The 19,329-nt window shown below is 31.7% G+C and overlaps 1 long non-coding RNA gene across 1 annotated transcript; it reads right to left on the bottom strand.

The window, feature by feature from the left end:
- Window positions 1-4,597: 4,597 nt before the first annotated feature.
- On the bottom strand, window positions 4,598-8,964 carry LOC148271912 (uncharacterized). Its single transcript, XR_015824994.1, has 3 exons — window positions 8,580-8,964; window positions 8,375-8,486; window positions 4,598-4,680 (listed from the first exon to the last, which is right to left on the bottom strand). It is a non-coding gene; the product is annotated as an uncharacterized LOC148271912 (long non-coding RNA).
- Between the last annotated feature and the right edge of the window lie 10,365 nt (window positions 8,965-19,329).

Raw genomic sequence — 19,329 nt, 5'->3', positions numbered from 1 at the left:
ATAATAGGGAAATATATATTTTTTTTGCAATTTTAAATTAATAAGGGTCTATGAACTATTGTGTAAAAAAAAATATTTTTTTTGTAGATGTTAGTAGCATAAAAAATATTTTTTAATTTTCAATTTTCAATTCCCGCATAAACTAATTAAAGAACATCATCACGAATCTTGACATCACAATTGTCAAAGCCAAACATGTCGCGTTTTTGTAGACATATTTTTTATTCACTCTTTCATGGCTAAGCATAGAATACGTTTGCCGACACCCGTACGCGGCAGCATATTTTTAAGCGCTAAAAATCACGGATGAGATTTTTAAGTCATCTAGTTATAAGAGACAAAGGCATTTATTCATATAACTTATCGTTTAGTTATCTTCCCAAATACTTGAACTTCAATAATCAAATAAGTTTTTATGTGTACACTGAGAAATTACATCAATAAACATTCAAATAAAAGTGTTCCAACGGATTTGTGAACAGAGCGCTAGCATTATGCTATATGCACTTACTCGGGTTTATGAATGTGTTGATAGAACACAGTGCAGAGAAAGCACAATTATTAGTATTTACGTTATTAGAAAATAAAACATTCAACGCATTTGCTTATTTATTGTTTGTTTAATATTACGTTTGTTTTTTTTTTTTATTATTATTGGTTCAAATTTAAAGACGTGTGAGAAGCGAAACTCATATTTATGTTATTTTTTATTGTTATAGTAAAAATACTTATCCTTATGTTTTTAGGATTCTATGTGTAAAATAATAAAAGTGAATTTATCGTCGGTTAATATCAGAGTTTTCCGTGGCATTATATGGAAACGACAATATTTTGAATATCATCTTCAACATGAAAGACTCTTCTCGCTTACTTTAAAATCTATCTCTCACAAATCTGCTCATCACTTTAACAACGGTTTGACATATTAAGATATTATGATTATTATTTTTTAAATAATGTAAATATTTTTAGAAAATCGAAACATGAACTAAACAAAATGAAGTTTTTAATGTAATTAATATGGTACTTATTATTTAAAGTCGTTATTATTATAAATACAATTCTTACACCTCAGCAGTACAAAAATAACACAAGGTACTCAATAACACAATCAATGCACAGTTCCATAGTGATAACGTAATACGGCACTAGAGATACGCCACAAGGTCACTGCCGAATGGGAATTTTAAAACTATTGGGTCATTTTCTCACCCGCTCTGATAAAAATATTTTATAATATACACAAACATAATCCTAGGAGTTATTCGGAGATGTCACTCATCAACAAATGTTCAGGGAATATTTTAATACAAACTTTTTGACCATCTATCGTGCACTTATCAAAGTATCAGCTTGTAAAGTTGAAAATGTCTAAAGACAGTTGCCGCATACGGGACACGATTTTTCAAACTGTCTAGAGATAGTTCCCACTGGGATTGGGTTAATTCCATTTTAATAATTATGTATAAAAACATGTCTCCGCAGTATCCATATCGATTTAAAAAATACAATTAATTTTTCTAAATACATTTTACATGTTTTTATCGGTATTCTTAGTATGTGATATTTCCCTATTCAACTTGGTTATATATTTTTATATACAAACTAGATAAGAGATATTTTTTTTACTGCATGCAGCTTAAACAAGAAACGGCACAACACAGACATTTTAAAGATTTTTTTAAAATTTTTCTTTTATTTAGGAAACATACAATACAGTTACAAAGTTTAATATTTTACACAATTAGACTTAATTCTAATGGACCAGTGAAGTTTCCATATTATAAAGCAATTATATGTAAGGTTGATTATGAAAGTATTAAAAAGAGAAGGAAAAAGAAAAACATAAATGAAAGTTGTTTAAAAATTAAAATTTAAGTGAAAAAAAGATATTTTAAAGTTTGTAGTTTGTAGTGAGTATTTACAAATGGAAATAATATTAAAAATGAAGAAAATTTGTAAGAGTAATTAAAAATTAAGAATTGAAATAAAGAATGAAAAACATGCTCAGATGTAAAAATAAAATAAAATAGTAAAAACATTTTTTTTTAAATAAGGAACAACATAAATATACACATATTTATTTTAAGGGATTTAAAGAAACGATGAGAAGAATCTTTAAGTGAAATATAAATTTAAATCAATTTAAAAAACATCTTCAAAATTAATGACATATAGTAAGAGCAGCAATTTATTGATTTTATTTACATATATAATATAAGTAATTAAAAGTAGTTTAAAAGTATAAAAACATGCCAATGCAGCAGAGAAAAAAGAAAAAATAAAGAAGGAATAACAAGTATAGCAAGTAATCTTTAAAATTTGAAAAAGCAATATAAGGAGAAGATTTTAAACCAAGAGAAGTCGATAAAATTTCATTAAATTTCATTTTAGTAGTAATACAAATTTCAAAAGAGAAATTTGATATATAATAATAATAATATTAATGTATGTTATTTGAGTGATATAAGAGAAAAAGGGATCAACGGGAGTTTTATTCAAAAGTTTTCAATACACTATTTTTAAATAATTGTAATCCTGTATGATAGATATCTATATGGTTAAAAAAGCTATTAAAAGTGGAACACGATCTGTGTAAAAACGAATTCTGACAATAGTTCATATTGACACTAGGTATTCTAAAGGTTGGGTGATTTCGTAGGGCACGTGATGGACAGTTAATTTGAATTTTATTTAGGAGCTGGGACGAATCAGCTAGACTGTTAATAATTTTATAGAGGAATGTGAGGTCTATTAATGTTCTCCTTTTTTCAAGGTTAATCAGTTTGTGAAAACGTGCAGATAAGTCATGACTTGGAAATATAAGAGAGCATCGGAAATTTAAATGTTTTAAAAATTTGTTTTGTACTTTCTCCAGCCTGTCAACATAAGTAAATTGTGGATTCCAAATGATAGACGCAAATTCAAGATGGGTTCTTACATAACTATAATAAAGATTTTTTGAATTGAGATTGTCATCGGCAAATATTTTGTATTCGGAAAATTTAAAGACGTTACCCATATCATTAATATAAAGAATAAACAATAATGGACCCAAGTGGGATCCCTGGGGTACACCGGAATAGCATTGTTCAAATGAAGACTGATAGTTTAATAGTGCAACTGATTGGAGGCGATACCTTAAATAAGATTCAATCTAACGTAGTAGATTACCGTGAAAGCCATAACATTTTAATTTGTAAAGAAGGATTTTGTGATTGATTTTATTAAAAGCCTTGCTAAAATCTGTATACTGAGCGTCGACCTGATGTCGGCTGCCCATTACGTTTAGAACCCTATCTGTAAATTCAGCAAGATTAGTAGAAACATTTTGCATTTTAAAGAAACCGTGTTGGTTCCGATCAATGAAGTGCTTCACCGCTTTATCTGGTAAACACAATCAGATGATATATAAAATTAATAAGAAGAATCAGTCAAAGTAGTCTTTTCATAAGTTGCAAGTTATACAGAAAAGCGGCCTCCGTGGTGTAGTGGTCAAGACGCTTGACTCACGCACGGAAGGTTCCGGGTTCGATTCCCGGTGAGAACACAAAAAATTAAAACTGTGATTTTTCTCAAGCCTGGGTGCTCTGTGATGTAATTCACCACTGTAATAAGGCCTCCTGGCCTGTTGTGGTGCAAAAAAAAAAAAAAAAATGTAAATGTAAATGAAAAGTATGGAACACATAACGCCCATTAACATTAAGAATGCATTCGCAGTCAAATGAAAGCATGTGATGTGGTGGAAAAAATTGGTTGAAGTGAAAACGGGAAGGCCACATTACACGTATGTCTGACGATAGATGGACAAGGGGCGGTCTTAAGTGGAGACGGAGGACTACAACGCGTCAGATATTTGGAGACAGGGGGAGGCCTGTCATGCAGTGATGACGATGATGATTAGTTAAATTATATATCGAGCTGTCAGACAGACTAAATACCGCCGCTTGAATTCCAGATTATTCCATGTCTTGCTTCTTGTTCCGCCATACAAATTAATTAATTTAATCGAACATTCATATTTATTCATCTTCTGGCAAACTCTTCGATTGGAAAAAAAAATTGTCAATATAACAAAAATAACAATAATCTGAAATGCAACCAGTGATATTTAAGAAGGCATCAGTTATATTGAACAGCAAGACATCATCAAGAGAAAATAGTTTTGAAGAATATTCGCAATACAGTTCGCAAAGTTGTTAAAGGAAAGTAACAAAAAAAGTGTTATAGTATACTTAGATGAAATAACATAATCATGGTGATAGTAAAAGATTCTTGCCTCACGCACAGAGGGTTCCGGTTTTGATTCCCAGTGAGAGCAGAATAATTAAAAGTTATTGGGCTTCTGCCTCTTAAGAGCTGTACAGTAAATATCCCAACATGTCTTGCAGCTACAAAGCACATGGGATTCTAGTACTTTGTCAATTATTTAAAAATTTAATAATATATAGCAGTAAGATTACAACATGTCTTGCAGCTACAGAGCGCATGGACACATACTTTGTGACAGGGCATAACATTCGCATAGGATTTGTATAGGATCTACTATTACAAGATAAATATAGTATAACATGTTTTATTAGAATTCGCATAATACCTGCTTGATTTGGCCTTGCAAATACAGCAACCCGCCGAGGATCTGTAGACTTTGGGCTTGTGAAAAGGAAACATCACAGTTACCTGAAATTAATCAAATCCTTAAAATCAAACTTTAACAATGTTTTGAGTATGTCCAAATGTTTGCAGACTGGCTGGATTTCCTTCTTAGGAAGTTATTTAGATCTAAATTAGCCTAGACTTCCATATTCCCTTCTCAAAAATGTTGCCCTCTATGTTGCAACAGATTTAGATCTAAAAAATTCAAGTTTGTTGGTAAAAATTCCAATTCATTTCACAAATAAACTTGTTAAAGAATAAAAGGATGAATGATATTAATATCTGAAAATTTTAATCACTGCTTTTTCGAGATCTTCAAAACTGGGTCTTTCAGTTTGTAAGTTTATTCCAAATTTGCAGATTGCATCACTCGTCATTTATTTAAATAGTAAAATCCTTAAAAAAATTAACTAGAATTTTACCATTATGACATTTAAAGGTGGAATTCAGTATACTATCATATATATTATAAATTGTTTCAGTTCTTTTCATTAATATGTGATTCAACATATCTACTCTTCTTCTTCTTCTTGAAATTAATCACAGAATACAAATGCTAGAAGTCGTGGTAGAATACCAGCTAGATGGACTGACCAAATAAGGGGGGCTGCGGGGGTGACATTTGGAGAGTGGGGCTAAGAACAGACTGGAGCAGGCTGGTGAGAAGTGTTCATGGTGGTCACGATCCTCAGCACTGAGGAACCGACTTGGAAGAAGAGTGAGATGTATATGAGATACGACAAACTTACGAAACAAAGGGGCGACAAGATAAGGGATCACCTTACCTTCATCTAACAGACGACCGAGATACACTGCAGGTGGTCTACCAATGTAGTCTCCTATGCAACATTAGGTGGGGATAAAGGATTGATGAGGTTGAGACCAAAGTAAAATACTAGCATATGAAAATATTAATTAATACTAACATAATTCATCTGCAATAATAATTTCAGATATAAGAAATGTCGACTTTTCTTTACATTATCTCCGAGCCAGTTTCTTAAAATAATCTTGTATTATGGCCATAAACTGATCAGTTAATAGTCACAAACATAATGAAAATAGGAATATCATATTTTATCTTCTCGGTAAAAGAAAAACAGCACAGCAAAAAAGTAATAAAACAAAACAATATCCGGTGCTGACGTGATTATAAAACAAATTCATATCAATAATAGAATACAATGTTTCACATTTATTTTCTCTTGTTTTCTTTGTTGAAATATCGACCAGTTTATAGAGCAATAATTGTAATTTTTAATTGTGGAAGAATGACTACTAAAAAGGATAGTAAATTTGTAGTTCACATCAATTTTTCACCTTAAGGTAAATAGTTTTGGGGTTCAAACTGTCAACAGCGTCGCAGTGAGTCGCATCTTGCTGGAGGGTGATTTTACAAAATACTGCAAACGCCCAGTTGCATTCCACCAGCAACACTACTGACTAGTCCAACTCGTTAACGTCCACGTCGCGAACCCTGGGCAATGGGATCACACTCATAACGGTGTGTTCACAGCAGATAACGAGAGGATGAAAGGCGAGTTTCTGGCGCCTCCAAACCAGAACCAATCAACTAAGGGAAGGTAGCTCCGACAAAAAATCCACCAGAGAAGGCAACGGGAAACCACTCTGGTCATCTTTTCATACATCCAATAAACGGTTGTCCTGGCTACCGAATATAAGAGTAGCGTAGGACCAAGATGCTTCCGCTGTAGTGATCGCCAACGTCGGGGGGACCTGACAAGGCACCGCAAGAAAAAGCTAAATAATATGGGATAGTTAAAAACCAAATCTAGGCTAAAATACATGACAGGTTGATGGGAGCACTAGGTTCCCATTAAACTAGCCATTATTTCTCTAGACACCCCCCTGTGGAAGCTATAGATACATAAGTAATTCAAAGAAATTCATTGATCTATTGGGTTGATGCAAAAGTTATAACCGTTTTTTATGATCCTAGATAAAAAAAAAATCATTAGAAATAATGAATAGTATCTTCTTTTAAATGATTCCATTCTATAAAGGATGCTTTCCCTCTACTTCCTATTCAGTTTTGGCCTGGCCAGAGTACAGTGAAGAGCCCTTGTATTTTTTCAAAATGTCGGTCGATAAAGTGCATTTACGTCATTGTTTACTTTATGAATTCGGCCTTCAAAGTTGTTAATGGGGCTTGTCCAGGTATAGCCCAATGTCTTTTTCTTGTCATGTTGTTGTACACGACCTATTTCTCATCTGCCGTTACCAAACGATGCAAAAAAGGTTCATGTTTTTGTCTCGCACTCAAAGCAACGCACGTTGGAACACGATCCAATAAATTGGCAGCCGACAATTGATGAGATATCCAAAAGTCGTATCGCGAAACCATCCCCATATGCTTTAAATGTCTTAATACGGTTGTTTGGTTGACTCCCATCATCGACGTTTACTGGTGGTTAGACGTGGATTGGTATTTATTATGACTTTTAACTTGTCATCAGACTTCAATGGCCGCCCGGTACGTGGTTTATCAATTAGCGAAAAATCCCCAGATCGGAATTTTGTAAACCATCTTCGTACCTGTCGAACTTTGATGACATCTGCTCCATACACTTCGCAAATGTTTTTGGTTGCCACACTCGCGGTATTGTCTTTACGGAATTCATAAAGTAAACAATGACGTAAATCGACTCTATCGACTAACATTTTGAAAAAATACAAGGGCTCTTCAGTGTATTCTGGCCAGGCCAAAACTGAATAGAAAGTAGAGGGAAAGCATCCTTTATACAATGGAATCATTTAAAAGAAGATACTATTCATCATTTCTGAAGAAATTTTTTTTTACCTAGGATCATAAAAAACATTGAATAAGGGTTGTAATTTGTTTAAAGTGTACATAACTGTTTACCTTAATTGATTTTCATTGGTAAAATACTACAACCGTAATTTACTGATGACAAAATAAAAGCACGGAGACAGTGAAGAGAATAAACACACGCAAATTTAGTACTCACTCCAAGTACATCAAAGAAAAAACATGTACCACAGTTTTTTTTAAATGTCTAGGAGACAATAAATTAAACATTTTTAACGTGTGTTGTGAGTACATTAATTTAAAACATTACACATAAATATGTTTGTGTATGCGTTTTAAATTCAAACAGAAAAATCGGCATGGCTTGTAGTTTGTCGACCGTGTACACATTATGTACTTGCAAAGTTTATGAAAGCGTCACATTGTCTGAGTACAGATTTATTAAAGTTTGCGTAAAACCGGCATTTGGGCAACTAATATTGGAGTTTACTATGACCTTAGTACGAAAATGCAGAATTTCATCTGTTAAAATCAGGTTTACAATCCATTTGCAGAAAACAATCACCACGGCGGGTACCAAAAGAGCATTTCTTCAAATGCAATGTCGGGGAGCTTAACGAATTCAAAAATATGTTTGACAAATTAAGACTTCATATACAGGTTGAATCTCCGTCATTAAATATGAAAAAATTGAAAATCTGGCGTAATTTCAGTAATAATTCTCTACTACCGGCCATGGAGCTCGAGCAGCGAAGAGCAGACAGACGCTTTCATAGAACTTTGTTAAAAATGACATACAACAATAAAAATATATGTGACAACAGCTTTAATCGCAATCACTGACATTTTTTAATTAAATAAACATCCAATTCAATAGTAAATATCAACAAACTTTAATATACATCTTTTAACAATTTCAATACTCACCATGCAATGTCGCGAACGTGTTGAGTTGGTTCGTTCGTTGGCCGTTTCAGACAATTTATTTCAGATTGCGAGATCTGCGCGATGCCTGCTGCGCACCTAACTGGGTAAGTTTCTGTCAAAATAACAAAAAAAGTTTAAAAATAATATGCACTCGTTCATTCTAAGGAAATTGTAAAATTAATATGTTTTCTTTTAATGAGCTTACCGATATTAATATGTTGCCGATATGCACCATAAAATTCAGTTTAATACAAATAGCGCGAATAAGGAATAATGGGGCTCATCGATTTATTTTATGAAAGATTTTTGGACAAATAATGTATGTTGGTAAATTCTAATGGTATAATAAGGTGTATAAAAAAATCAAACGTAGCAGGTTTCTGAAAAAAATTGATTTAAGTTGAAAATTTCAAGTTGTATTTAAAAAATGAAAAAAGGGTGAATTGAGAAATTTTTTTTTTTAATAAATAGGGAAAAAAACACGTGCCGTGTTATAAATAGTTATTTCATTCATACAACATTATTACAATTATAATAAAATTTAATTTATATCTAATTTAATTACTATTTAAAAAAAGATAAAAAAACAATTTAAAAAACGCCTCCAGCGTTCTGTTAACATTATTTTTATGAAATTTACTGATGGTAAAAAAAATAAATAATATTAACGCAAACTATGCTTTTATTAATTTCAAAATTTCACCGGTATGTACTGTCCTGTCACTATTTTTCCCTAAGTTGTTGAAATATGGAACCACGCATATATTGCATGTTTTGTATTAGATTTGTATGCATTGGAGTGTTGCGGTTTATTTGGGTCTACTCATATAGATTTACATTATCTCTGGGTCTACTGGGGTTGACCGTACGTTTGAAAAAAATTGGCTGGGCGTTTCGTAGTTTCCATGGTTACTCAGATTAAAAATATATATATGTTATTTATATGGTATATGTTATTTAAAATAAATTAAGTGAATTGAAATAGAATTACACAAAAAACAATTAATAAATTAAATTAATTTACAATGTTATTTGTTAGAGCACACATAAAAACACGTTATGCACTACTTCAAGATACAAAATAAAAAAATGTTGGCATTAAATAAGCTATAAACTGTCCTCTTCAAAACAAATAATAAAATTAGGTAGCTATTTAAAACACTTGGATTAAAGTGGCTTTGATATTCTGCTTAAAATGTTTAACAAAATATATGACACAGCACAGATACCAACAGAATGGTTAACATCAGAGTTCATCACACTGCCTAAAAAAACAAATGCTAAGTCATGTAACGATTACAGATTGATTAGTTTAATGAGACACGCTCTTAAGATATTATTTTCAAATCTTGCAAACAGAGGAAGATTAATATGAATATAAGGGAGACGCAATTTGGTTTTCACAGTGGTTTTGGCATAAGGGAGGCCCTTTTTCCTATTCAAATGCTAACCCAAAAATGTTTTGACCTACAAAGAGATGTATATATGTGTTTTATCGACTATGAGAAGGCATTCAATAATGTAGGACATAATAAGTTGCTAGACTTTCTAAACAAATTTGGGGTGGATGGGAAATATATAAGGATTATCTTTAATCTCTATTGCAATCAAACTGCACACGTCCATATGAATGACATTAAAACTGATAACATACTTATCCTAAAAGGTGTAAGATGGGATTGCATACTTTCGCCAATACTTTTTAACTTATACTATGTATTTGTATTTAGAGAGGCCTTGCAAGATGTTGACATAGGAATTAAAATAAATGGTAAAGTAATTAATAATATATGATACGCTGATGATACTGCCATTATAGCTGATACTGCTGATCATCTATAGCAATTAATCGACAAGGTAAGTAATGCAGGTAAGGAATTCGGACTAAAAATTAACGCTCTAAAACCAAAGCTATGGTGGCCAGCAAGCGGAGAGTCATTAACACCCATCTTATCTCAGATGGTTGTGGGATAGAACAGGTTACCCGTTTTAAATATTTAGGATGCTGGCTAAATGATGAGTATAATCCGGATTCTGAAATAACGACCAGAATTGAAATTGCTAGATCAACCTTCTATAAAATACAGAAACTTCTGTGAGATCTGAGACTAAACACAAGATTGAGAGCAATAAAAGTTTATGTATTGCTAGTGTTGCTGTATGGAGTGGAGGGTGGGACTCTTTAAGTTTCAACGATTTACAAAATTGAGGCCTTTGAACTTTGGCTGTGCAGAAGAATGCTTCGAATCTCATGTAGTGACCGTGTCCTTAATGAAGCGGTTTTAAGCATTACGAACAAATAGATGGAGATATTGACCACTGTGAAAAGAAAAAAAAGCCTTATACTTTGGTAACATATTCCACGGTGAGAAGTATGCCCTTTTTAACTTATTGCGGAAGGAAAGATAGAGGGTAGGCGAATGGAAAAGAGCATCATGGCTCAGAAATGTCAGACAGTGGTTCGGTGTGCCGGATGCAGTAGCGCTGATTAGACTGGCCCAGGATCGTGAACAATTCACTGCAAGTAAAAATTGATGTTTTAACTGACGAAAACCCCCTAGGGAGTGGCGATGACAGAAAAACTTAGATGAGATTTGATCATCTCGGAGGCTGTGAAAAATCAAGTTCATAAAGAAAACTTAAATCTATTCTGAAAACGAGTAAATTGGAAGATAATTTAAAAAGCTTGAATGTTTTATGTACCTATGTTTATTAAACTAGAACATGATAATAATCTTAGAACTAGTTACAAACATGAGAGAAAGAAAAATACTTACAGATCTAGGTCCTTAACTAATGCAGTTCGTAATTGTTTCACTAATATCTTAATAATAACACAATGGTGGTTTCACTTATATGGAGAAATGACGGATGGTGGTCCGGATGCTGTGTTCGGACGAACACATGCTGGGCGATGTCCTGGGCGGAGATCTTCCATGGATAGAGCCTTGGGCGGCTCTCGGAATTTGGTCCCGTGGCGATGGTGACGGCGACAGCCAACTGGAAGACTGGCCGACCGTGGGCTGGGCACACGCGCTGGCGGTGCAGGAAACTGGCGTTCCTTTGGAGGACGATGGATGTCCTGAATGTGGAGGGACCTTTGCGGCTGGAAGGCGGCCTCTGATGACCCTCGTGGAGTAGTCGGATTCCACGAGGTTTGCTACGTAGCACTGGCTACCCGTACACTCACTTCACTTCAACTTCCACGACTCTCGACATTGTATCGTCTCCGCGATTGACGGTACGATTGCGTCGACCCAACTCACTCTCCCGATTGTCGACCAACTCTTGGTCGACTCTCCTTCCTGGCTCTTTTCCGACTCGTCTCGTTCCGACTGTTTGGGGTGGTTTTATAACTCCCAAATTAGGAGGTCTCTCCTTCTCTCTTTCACTTATTGCCTAAAACTCATTGTCTCTTTTCCACACTTATTATTAAACACCTCGTCATATTTAAAACTAAAATACTATGTTCTGCAGATTGTTTCTCTTAAAACTAAATTATAATTAACTAGGATTAGAATGTATATAATATTAAATACGTTAAAACTAATTAATTAAAATAAATATATACTAAATATAGAAAATTAAATCATCAAACTAATTTATATTTTTGAAGATTAGAAAGGAATCCTTAATTAAAAATTGGAAATGATTCGCCTCCTAATGTAGTGGTTGGTGCGTTCGCCTACCATACTTGAGGTCCTAGGTTCGATTCCTGCCAAGGTGGATGTGAAATACCTTCATACATATTATAAAATAATCGCTGATACGTTGCGATTGGCGCACTGGTGCAGTGCCTTATGTACCACGGGTGCGGATTAGAAAATGATGGCGCAAAAGTTAATTAGAGTTTTAAGTTAATATGTGGCAAGTTGGAATAATCGGCGCGCGTACAAATGAAGATGTATGAAATTTGAAGAAGAAAGGTTTGTATGTATCACAGAGGAATTAATTATGCGTTTTATTTTGTTATTTTTAAATAAGTTTTTAAAATACACATATTATTATAATGGCCATCGGTTTGCGAATTATTATTAAAAAGGTTATGTTTTTCCCCAGCGGAAAACATGGGTCAATATTTATTGTTAAAGTTATTATATTCAATAGAAAGGGTTTTGAAATTCCGCGTAATTCGCCGCTTAACAATCGAAAAATATTTGTGGATACCTAATAACGGCTCTGGTAAATGGGGATTTATTTTAATGAATTTATTTGTAAAGGCGGTAATTAAAATGGGGTTCTTTTGAGAATTGGCTGGCATGAACTAAAAGGTTATATTTAAATGCATTATTGCTGAGAAACCCAAGATTAGAGAAAACAAAAGAATGTATTGGAAAGTTATATTTAAATTCGTATTGAAATATTCTAAAATATCGCCGCGTTTTTTCTTAATACAAACAAGGTTGATTTTATAATCTAAAACGAAAAAACCTGCTTATTTTTACGGGGACAAAAGATTTTAATGCCTGAATATTTTAAACAGGTATGTTTAGCCACAACCCCCTCTACAAATGCCATGGTACTCGCATAGAAAAATCCAATATGGCGATGAATCTTAGGCGATGCATGATGGTCCATCTATGTAAATCTATGGTGTATACGCAGTACAGTTTGTATTGGTTTTCGTGTGGTTTTTATCGTGCGTCACGAGACGCTCGCATACAATTATCATTTTTTATAGTATTTCTAGTAGTGAAAACTCCAGAAAAACCTTTTAAAACGTAAGATACAATAGTGTTTAAATGTTATGTGCCTAAATGCAGAGGAAATTACGACAATTTGTTGAAAATAAGTGATTTTTCTTTTCCGAAAGATGAAACACTTCTACCAAAGTGGCTTCGGCCGATTCGTCGTCATAACTTTGTTCCTTCGAGCTCGTCAAAGGTATGTTGATTGATATTTCTTACTAGTAATCATAAATCAAAGTAATTACTTAAGCTTGGCGGTGTTTTAAATATCATCGTGTGTTTAAAAACATATTTTAAACTAGTTCCAATTTTAACTGCCATCTTTTAAACTTCAAACTTCCAAAATATCAATTATTATAATAAAATTGATTTCATATTTCAATAAGGTATAGAATGATGAATTGTGTATATGATTTTGAATAGAATCCCTATAATAATTATTATATTCGTACACAAAAATGAGGTTAAACATTTGACATTTTGATAAATATTTTTTTTGAAGACTGCGTTGTATTATTTAAGTAGTTCCTTTAATAGTTATTTTATTTCATGTCACAAATGTTTAAAAAAAATAAGACATTTGAATACTGCTTGTTTAAGTAGTTTCTCTATTTTTTAAATATTTTTGGTCACAAATGTACTACTGTAAAACATTGGAACTTTTAAGATAGTCATCTCTTTGAGACCGAGAGCAAGCATTATTATAGTGTTGCTAATAAAGTATTTGAAATTTTTTTTTTTACTAAAAATTTGATTGAATTAATAATTAAAATTTGATTTACTTTGTTGTTTAAGAAAAACCTAAAATATTTTTACGTTACAGGTATGTAAATTGCATTTTAAGAATGCATTTTTTTAAACTGCAGCCTACCACACAGATGAATGCACTGGTCAAAATATAAGCCTCTCCCTGAAAATACCTCATTTACAACCTGGAGCTGTTCCTTGTATTCTACCAAATTGCCCCAAATACCTATTTACGATGTCGGAGCGAGCATTTCCAACGTCAAAGGAATCTGTCCAGGAAAGGTATAAAAGGAAAAAGTTGAATAATATTAAAACTGTTATTGTAGAAAGTTTACACTCACAGAAAGATTATGAATCTCGGATACAGTTTTCAAAATTTAATGAATTTTTAACTTGCCTTCAAATGAATGATTCAATCTCCAAAGAATGGCTAAAACACAAACGTGACAACTCTGTTACGTTTGTCATTCTTTTAAATGATCCAGATCCAACCATTTTAGCTAGTGCCTATTTAGATAGTAAATTATTGTTAACAATATATGGCATGGGAAATTAATATCAAATTAAATTTATTGAAAGATCATCAATATCCCAGAAAAATAAATGATATTAACGAATTTGAAATTGTATTACAGCAATAATTGTTATTATCAGATACTGTTTCTGAGCAATATGACTGTGAATGTGTGCTTTATTTGCTTCTAAATTTAAAACAAAAATACTAAATAAATTTCTGAGCATTTACGGGGCTAATGACCTGTCATTGTCTGGTTTAAGTGGCTACTTTACACACTGTGTAACATTCACCTTTATTCCCATGTTTAAACATCCACATTTCCTCAACTCTTCCACCTGTTGACTTTAGTGAAGTAAAGGAGCTGAAACCTTTATTTCAAAAATTTTTTCCCTCTCTGTTGCAACAAATTTACATCAGAATAACTCCCTAGGGAGGGCCTAACCTGGTGCATAGAGATATTCACCCAACTTTTTTGTAGCATTTTATTGTCAGTATCGTCATCAGTATCGCAAGTTTTTTAGAAACACAGATCATGTTATATTTCCACATAATCGAACACTACTAAGTCTTGGCTGAAAAGTTTTTGGGTTACATAAATAATAAATTATAATTGTTAACTAACATAGACCACATTGTAACTTTGAAGATCAATGAAATTCCCTTATAGCCATATTTTGACTATAGGGGGATAATATTTTAAAAGCTGCTTACAATAATGATAATGCTCATGTTTTTATGATTCAAATTTTGCTTTCTTCATTTTTAAGACGTTGTGCACATTCTCCTTGTAAAAACTATAAATGCCATATAATTGCACAGCATTATTAAAATCATTATTTGGTTTCAAGAAATAGGATTTAGTGTTTTGTTTGTAGTTACTGATAATAATTGTATAAATAGAAAGGCTATGATGCATTTTAGTTCCCCACTCGAATTAAAAACCACTTTTTTACATCCATGTAATATGTTGCTTATTATTGTTGTTTAATGTTTTAGATTCAGCCCATATATTTACAAATGCATCAGGAATAATTGGTTAAATTAGAAAGATCCAGAAGAAATATTCATTTTTCCATACTTTGGCTATTCTGATGGAACTCTGACATCTAAGGCTTGTTTTTCCAATATTAAGACACTTCATCAAATAGAGTAAATATATATAAAATTTTCTTGTGTTCTCAATCTTAAATCTGTTTTTCCTGCTTGTTTTGAAAGACAAAATGTAAAATTAGTCCACAGTGTTTTTAACGAATTTGTCCTGAATGCATTAATGACATTAGGTGAGAAGCATAATTTAATTATAAAGTGGTGGAAAGTTGTCAATGAGAAAACTCCGCTTAAAGGCATTAGATTCAATGATGCTCTATAAAAGCCGCTTACTTCATCACCAGAAAGTGAACATTTTGTTTTTCTTTAGAAATTTGTAACATGGTTGGATAAATGGCAAGCTTTAAATTTGAGAAATAATGTCTTTACTAAAGAAACACATTTGGCTTTATCTCACACAAGTACAACTTTGCTACAAATGACAATATATTACATTCAAAATTTTAATTTTAATTATTTCAAACAGCAATAATTTATTATTATTTTCATATATGGGCACAAATATAACAGGCAAAGATTTCATAATTGTAGAAACTAGTCTTCCAGTACTAACGCACTTAGCTGGTTATTGTGCACGGGTAGCACTTAAAAAAATATGTGTGAGCATTGTTACTTTGTGATAAAGATCCGGGGTGGTATCCTGAACCACTCTCGTGGCACGAGAGAGCAGTTTTTCTATAAAACTTTCTCTCGTGCCACGAGAGTGTCTTTCATACAAAACACACGAGAAAATCTGTTTTCTTGTGCCACGAGAGTGGTTTAGGATACCACCCCTAGACAGAGATTGTACCTAAACTCTTATTAAAAGTATAGATCATAGTGGTTTATTGTGCCCTCATGCAGATGTTCTTAATACTATGCTTTTCAATTATATAATTTTTGAACCAAAAACTTTTGAATCCTCAATTTGAAAAACTTTTTCTAGATTGCAATAACCAAAGAGATTTAGTAATTCAATAAACTATTGAAACGATTTCAAACCAGCATTTTTTTTAATGACAAAGCTTGCACATCTGGACATTAAAATTATGTTATAGACCAGCTACAAATGCATTATTAAATAACTATGTTAAAAAAAAGGAATTATACTGGTGTAAGAGTAACAAAAAAATGGAAAATTGCTACAGTTTCCAATAGCATATTAACGTGTTTGTTAAATTATACAAAATCTTTTGAACTTTTATCATGAACAAATATTTTTTGTATTATTTTCTATTTTTCCAGATGCATTGCTTCCACTTTCCATGCTCCTTGATCGGAAGAAACTTGATACTGAATTGACTCAAGACAATAATATGAAAAGTGCTACATCTTAAGTGCATTATGAATATTAATTTTATTTTTAATTTATAAGTATTTTCGAATGGAATATTTCAAATACAGAACGACATTAATATAAGGTGCTTATATTTCACTATGAAAAGTATATGTAGTGGAACCTTTATCTATCTTTTTGTATTTCTTACCTTCACTGTTTATTTTTTGGAAGAATCCTTTTAAAATAATATTTAACCCTACAAGACAAAATACTTGTGTATATATTATCCTCTTTGCCTTATTTTGTAGTTTTAATATTTTCAATTTCCCCTTCATTACATTAAAAAAATAATAGAAGAACAATAATTTATATGTGGGCATATTATTGTTTTATGTATAAGAACACTATTTATATCAATCACATTTCTCAATCTTCCCATGTATTTTTTTTATATATTGAGAATGTGTTTTAAAATTGAGTTTTTTTTTATCTACGTACACTCCTCGATACTTAATTTTATCCACAGAATTTTTGGCTTCATTATCAATATTAATACTGTATCCTTGCGGTATATTTTTATCTCCCAATATAAATATTGTTTTTTTTAATTTCATTTTTATTTATTCACTTAGAATCATTTTCAAATATTTTCTAAATCATAATTAATCATATTTAATACTTAATCACAATTATCTTCTGATATGTAAATAAGTGCATCATCTGCAAATATGTATTTTGATTTTACAACATTTTAGAGATTTACCGATGTAATTTATAGTGTGTGATAAACAATATAGGACTGAGGCCACCTACGCACACACTTTAGAGGAATATTGTATGTAGGTCCATATCTGTGATTGTGTTTTTTTCTTGAATGAATTTTAATTTTTCTTTTGTTAATTAATTTCTTAATTCTGATTGGCATGTTTCAAAATAATATATAATGTTTCCTTCGGCTCGGGACACCCCTGTGGGGGTGAAAATTATCTTTAAAGTATAAAATAAATATAAAATAATAAATAAATAAGCTAAGGGTAGTTTCTATTTTCAAAATAATAAATACTAACTGTTAATTATTGTTGATTTAGTCTTATACCCGTATGCAGAGACAAACCTTAAGGTGAGGAAAGTACATTCTATTGTCTTCACCTTCGGGTTATTCTCTGCATTTGAAATTAGAATGTACTTCCCTCACCTTAAGTTTTGTCTCTGCATACGGGTATTAGAGTATATTTAGTAGACATATCTTATTTAAAATTGAAATTTTAAGTACTATGTTTTTTTAATTTTCTATGTTGAACATTATAAATACATATTTTAAACATTTTTTTGTTTTTTATTCTCCCTAAATTGGTATTAATGTTATGTTTCATATTATTATTTATTAATGTCAATGGCAGTGAATGCCTTTTAAATAATAATGATTTTAATAAAATTATCAAGAAAATTCTTTAGTTAAGTTTTACTTAGTTTAATTTGACCAACGAGCGCTTTCCCCTGAGCAGGCTTAGTATAAAAGTTGAAAATGTTGTAAACAATTTACCAGTCCCGAAGATTCCTGTTTAGGTGAAAGCGCTCATTGATCAAATGAAACAAAATAGAACTTAACCTAGGAATCTACAAAAACATTAATGTTTTAAAATAATACATAGCAAAAAAATATATAGTAAGAGTGGAAAGTTTAGTGCTACGTTTCGGTACATAAAAGTAAACAAAATAATACAAAATACAAGTAAAATCTTGGGCTTGTTTGTTGAAAAATATGATATTTAGGGTTTGCAAGAAATAGTCTCTAGAATGCATGCATGGAATGTAAAATGTTTCCTTTGGCCCGGGACACCCCTGTGGGGGTGAACATTATATTTGATGTAAAAAATAAATATAAAAATTATAAAATAATACATAAATAAGCTAAGTATAGTTTCTATTTTCAAAATAATGAATACTAACTGATTATTGTTGATACCTAATTGAAATTTTGAAGTACTATGTTTGTAATTTTCTATGTTAAACATTATAATTACATATTTTAAAGCGAAAATTAAAAAATTTAAAGCAAGGTGTACGCTGATGATGCACTTCTTTTAGCAAGCAGCAAGGAGGGTTTGCAAGAAATAGTCTCTAGAATGTATGATGTATGCATGGAATGTAAAATATTTCCTTCGGTCCGGGACACCCCTGCGGGGGTGAACATTATCTTTAATATAAAAATAAATTTAAAAATCATAAAATAATAAATAAATAAGCCAAGTATAGTTTCTATTTTCAAAATAATCAATACTTACGGTTAATTATTGTTGATTTAGTAGACATATCTAATTGAAATTTGAAGTACTATGTTTTTAATTTTCTATGTTGAACATTATAAATACATATTTTAAACGTTTTTTTGTTTTTTATTCTCCCTAAATTGGTATTAATGTTATGTTTCATATTATTATTTATTAATGTCAATGGCAGTGAATGCCTTTTAAATAATAATGATTTTAATAAAATTATCAAGAAAATTCTTTAGTTAAGTTTTACTTAGTTTAATTTGACCAACGAGCGCTTTCCCCTGAGCAGGCTTAGTATAAAAGTTGAAAATGTTGTAAACAATTTACCAGTCCCGAAGATTCCTGTTTAGGTGAAAGCGCTC

This window comes from Micrasema longulum, unplaced genomic scaffold (assembly GCF_059751315.1).
Source record: "Micrasema longulum isolate JH-2025_06_02 unplaced genomic scaffold, ASM5975131v1 h1tg002587l, whole genome shotgun sequence".
Taxonomy (NCBI): domain Eukaryota; kingdom Metazoa; phylum Arthropoda; class Insecta; order Trichoptera; family Brachycentridae; genus Micrasema; species Micrasema longulum.
Note: the sequence above shows the minus strand (reverse complement) of the source record. Positions and strands in the feature narration are given on the sequence as shown.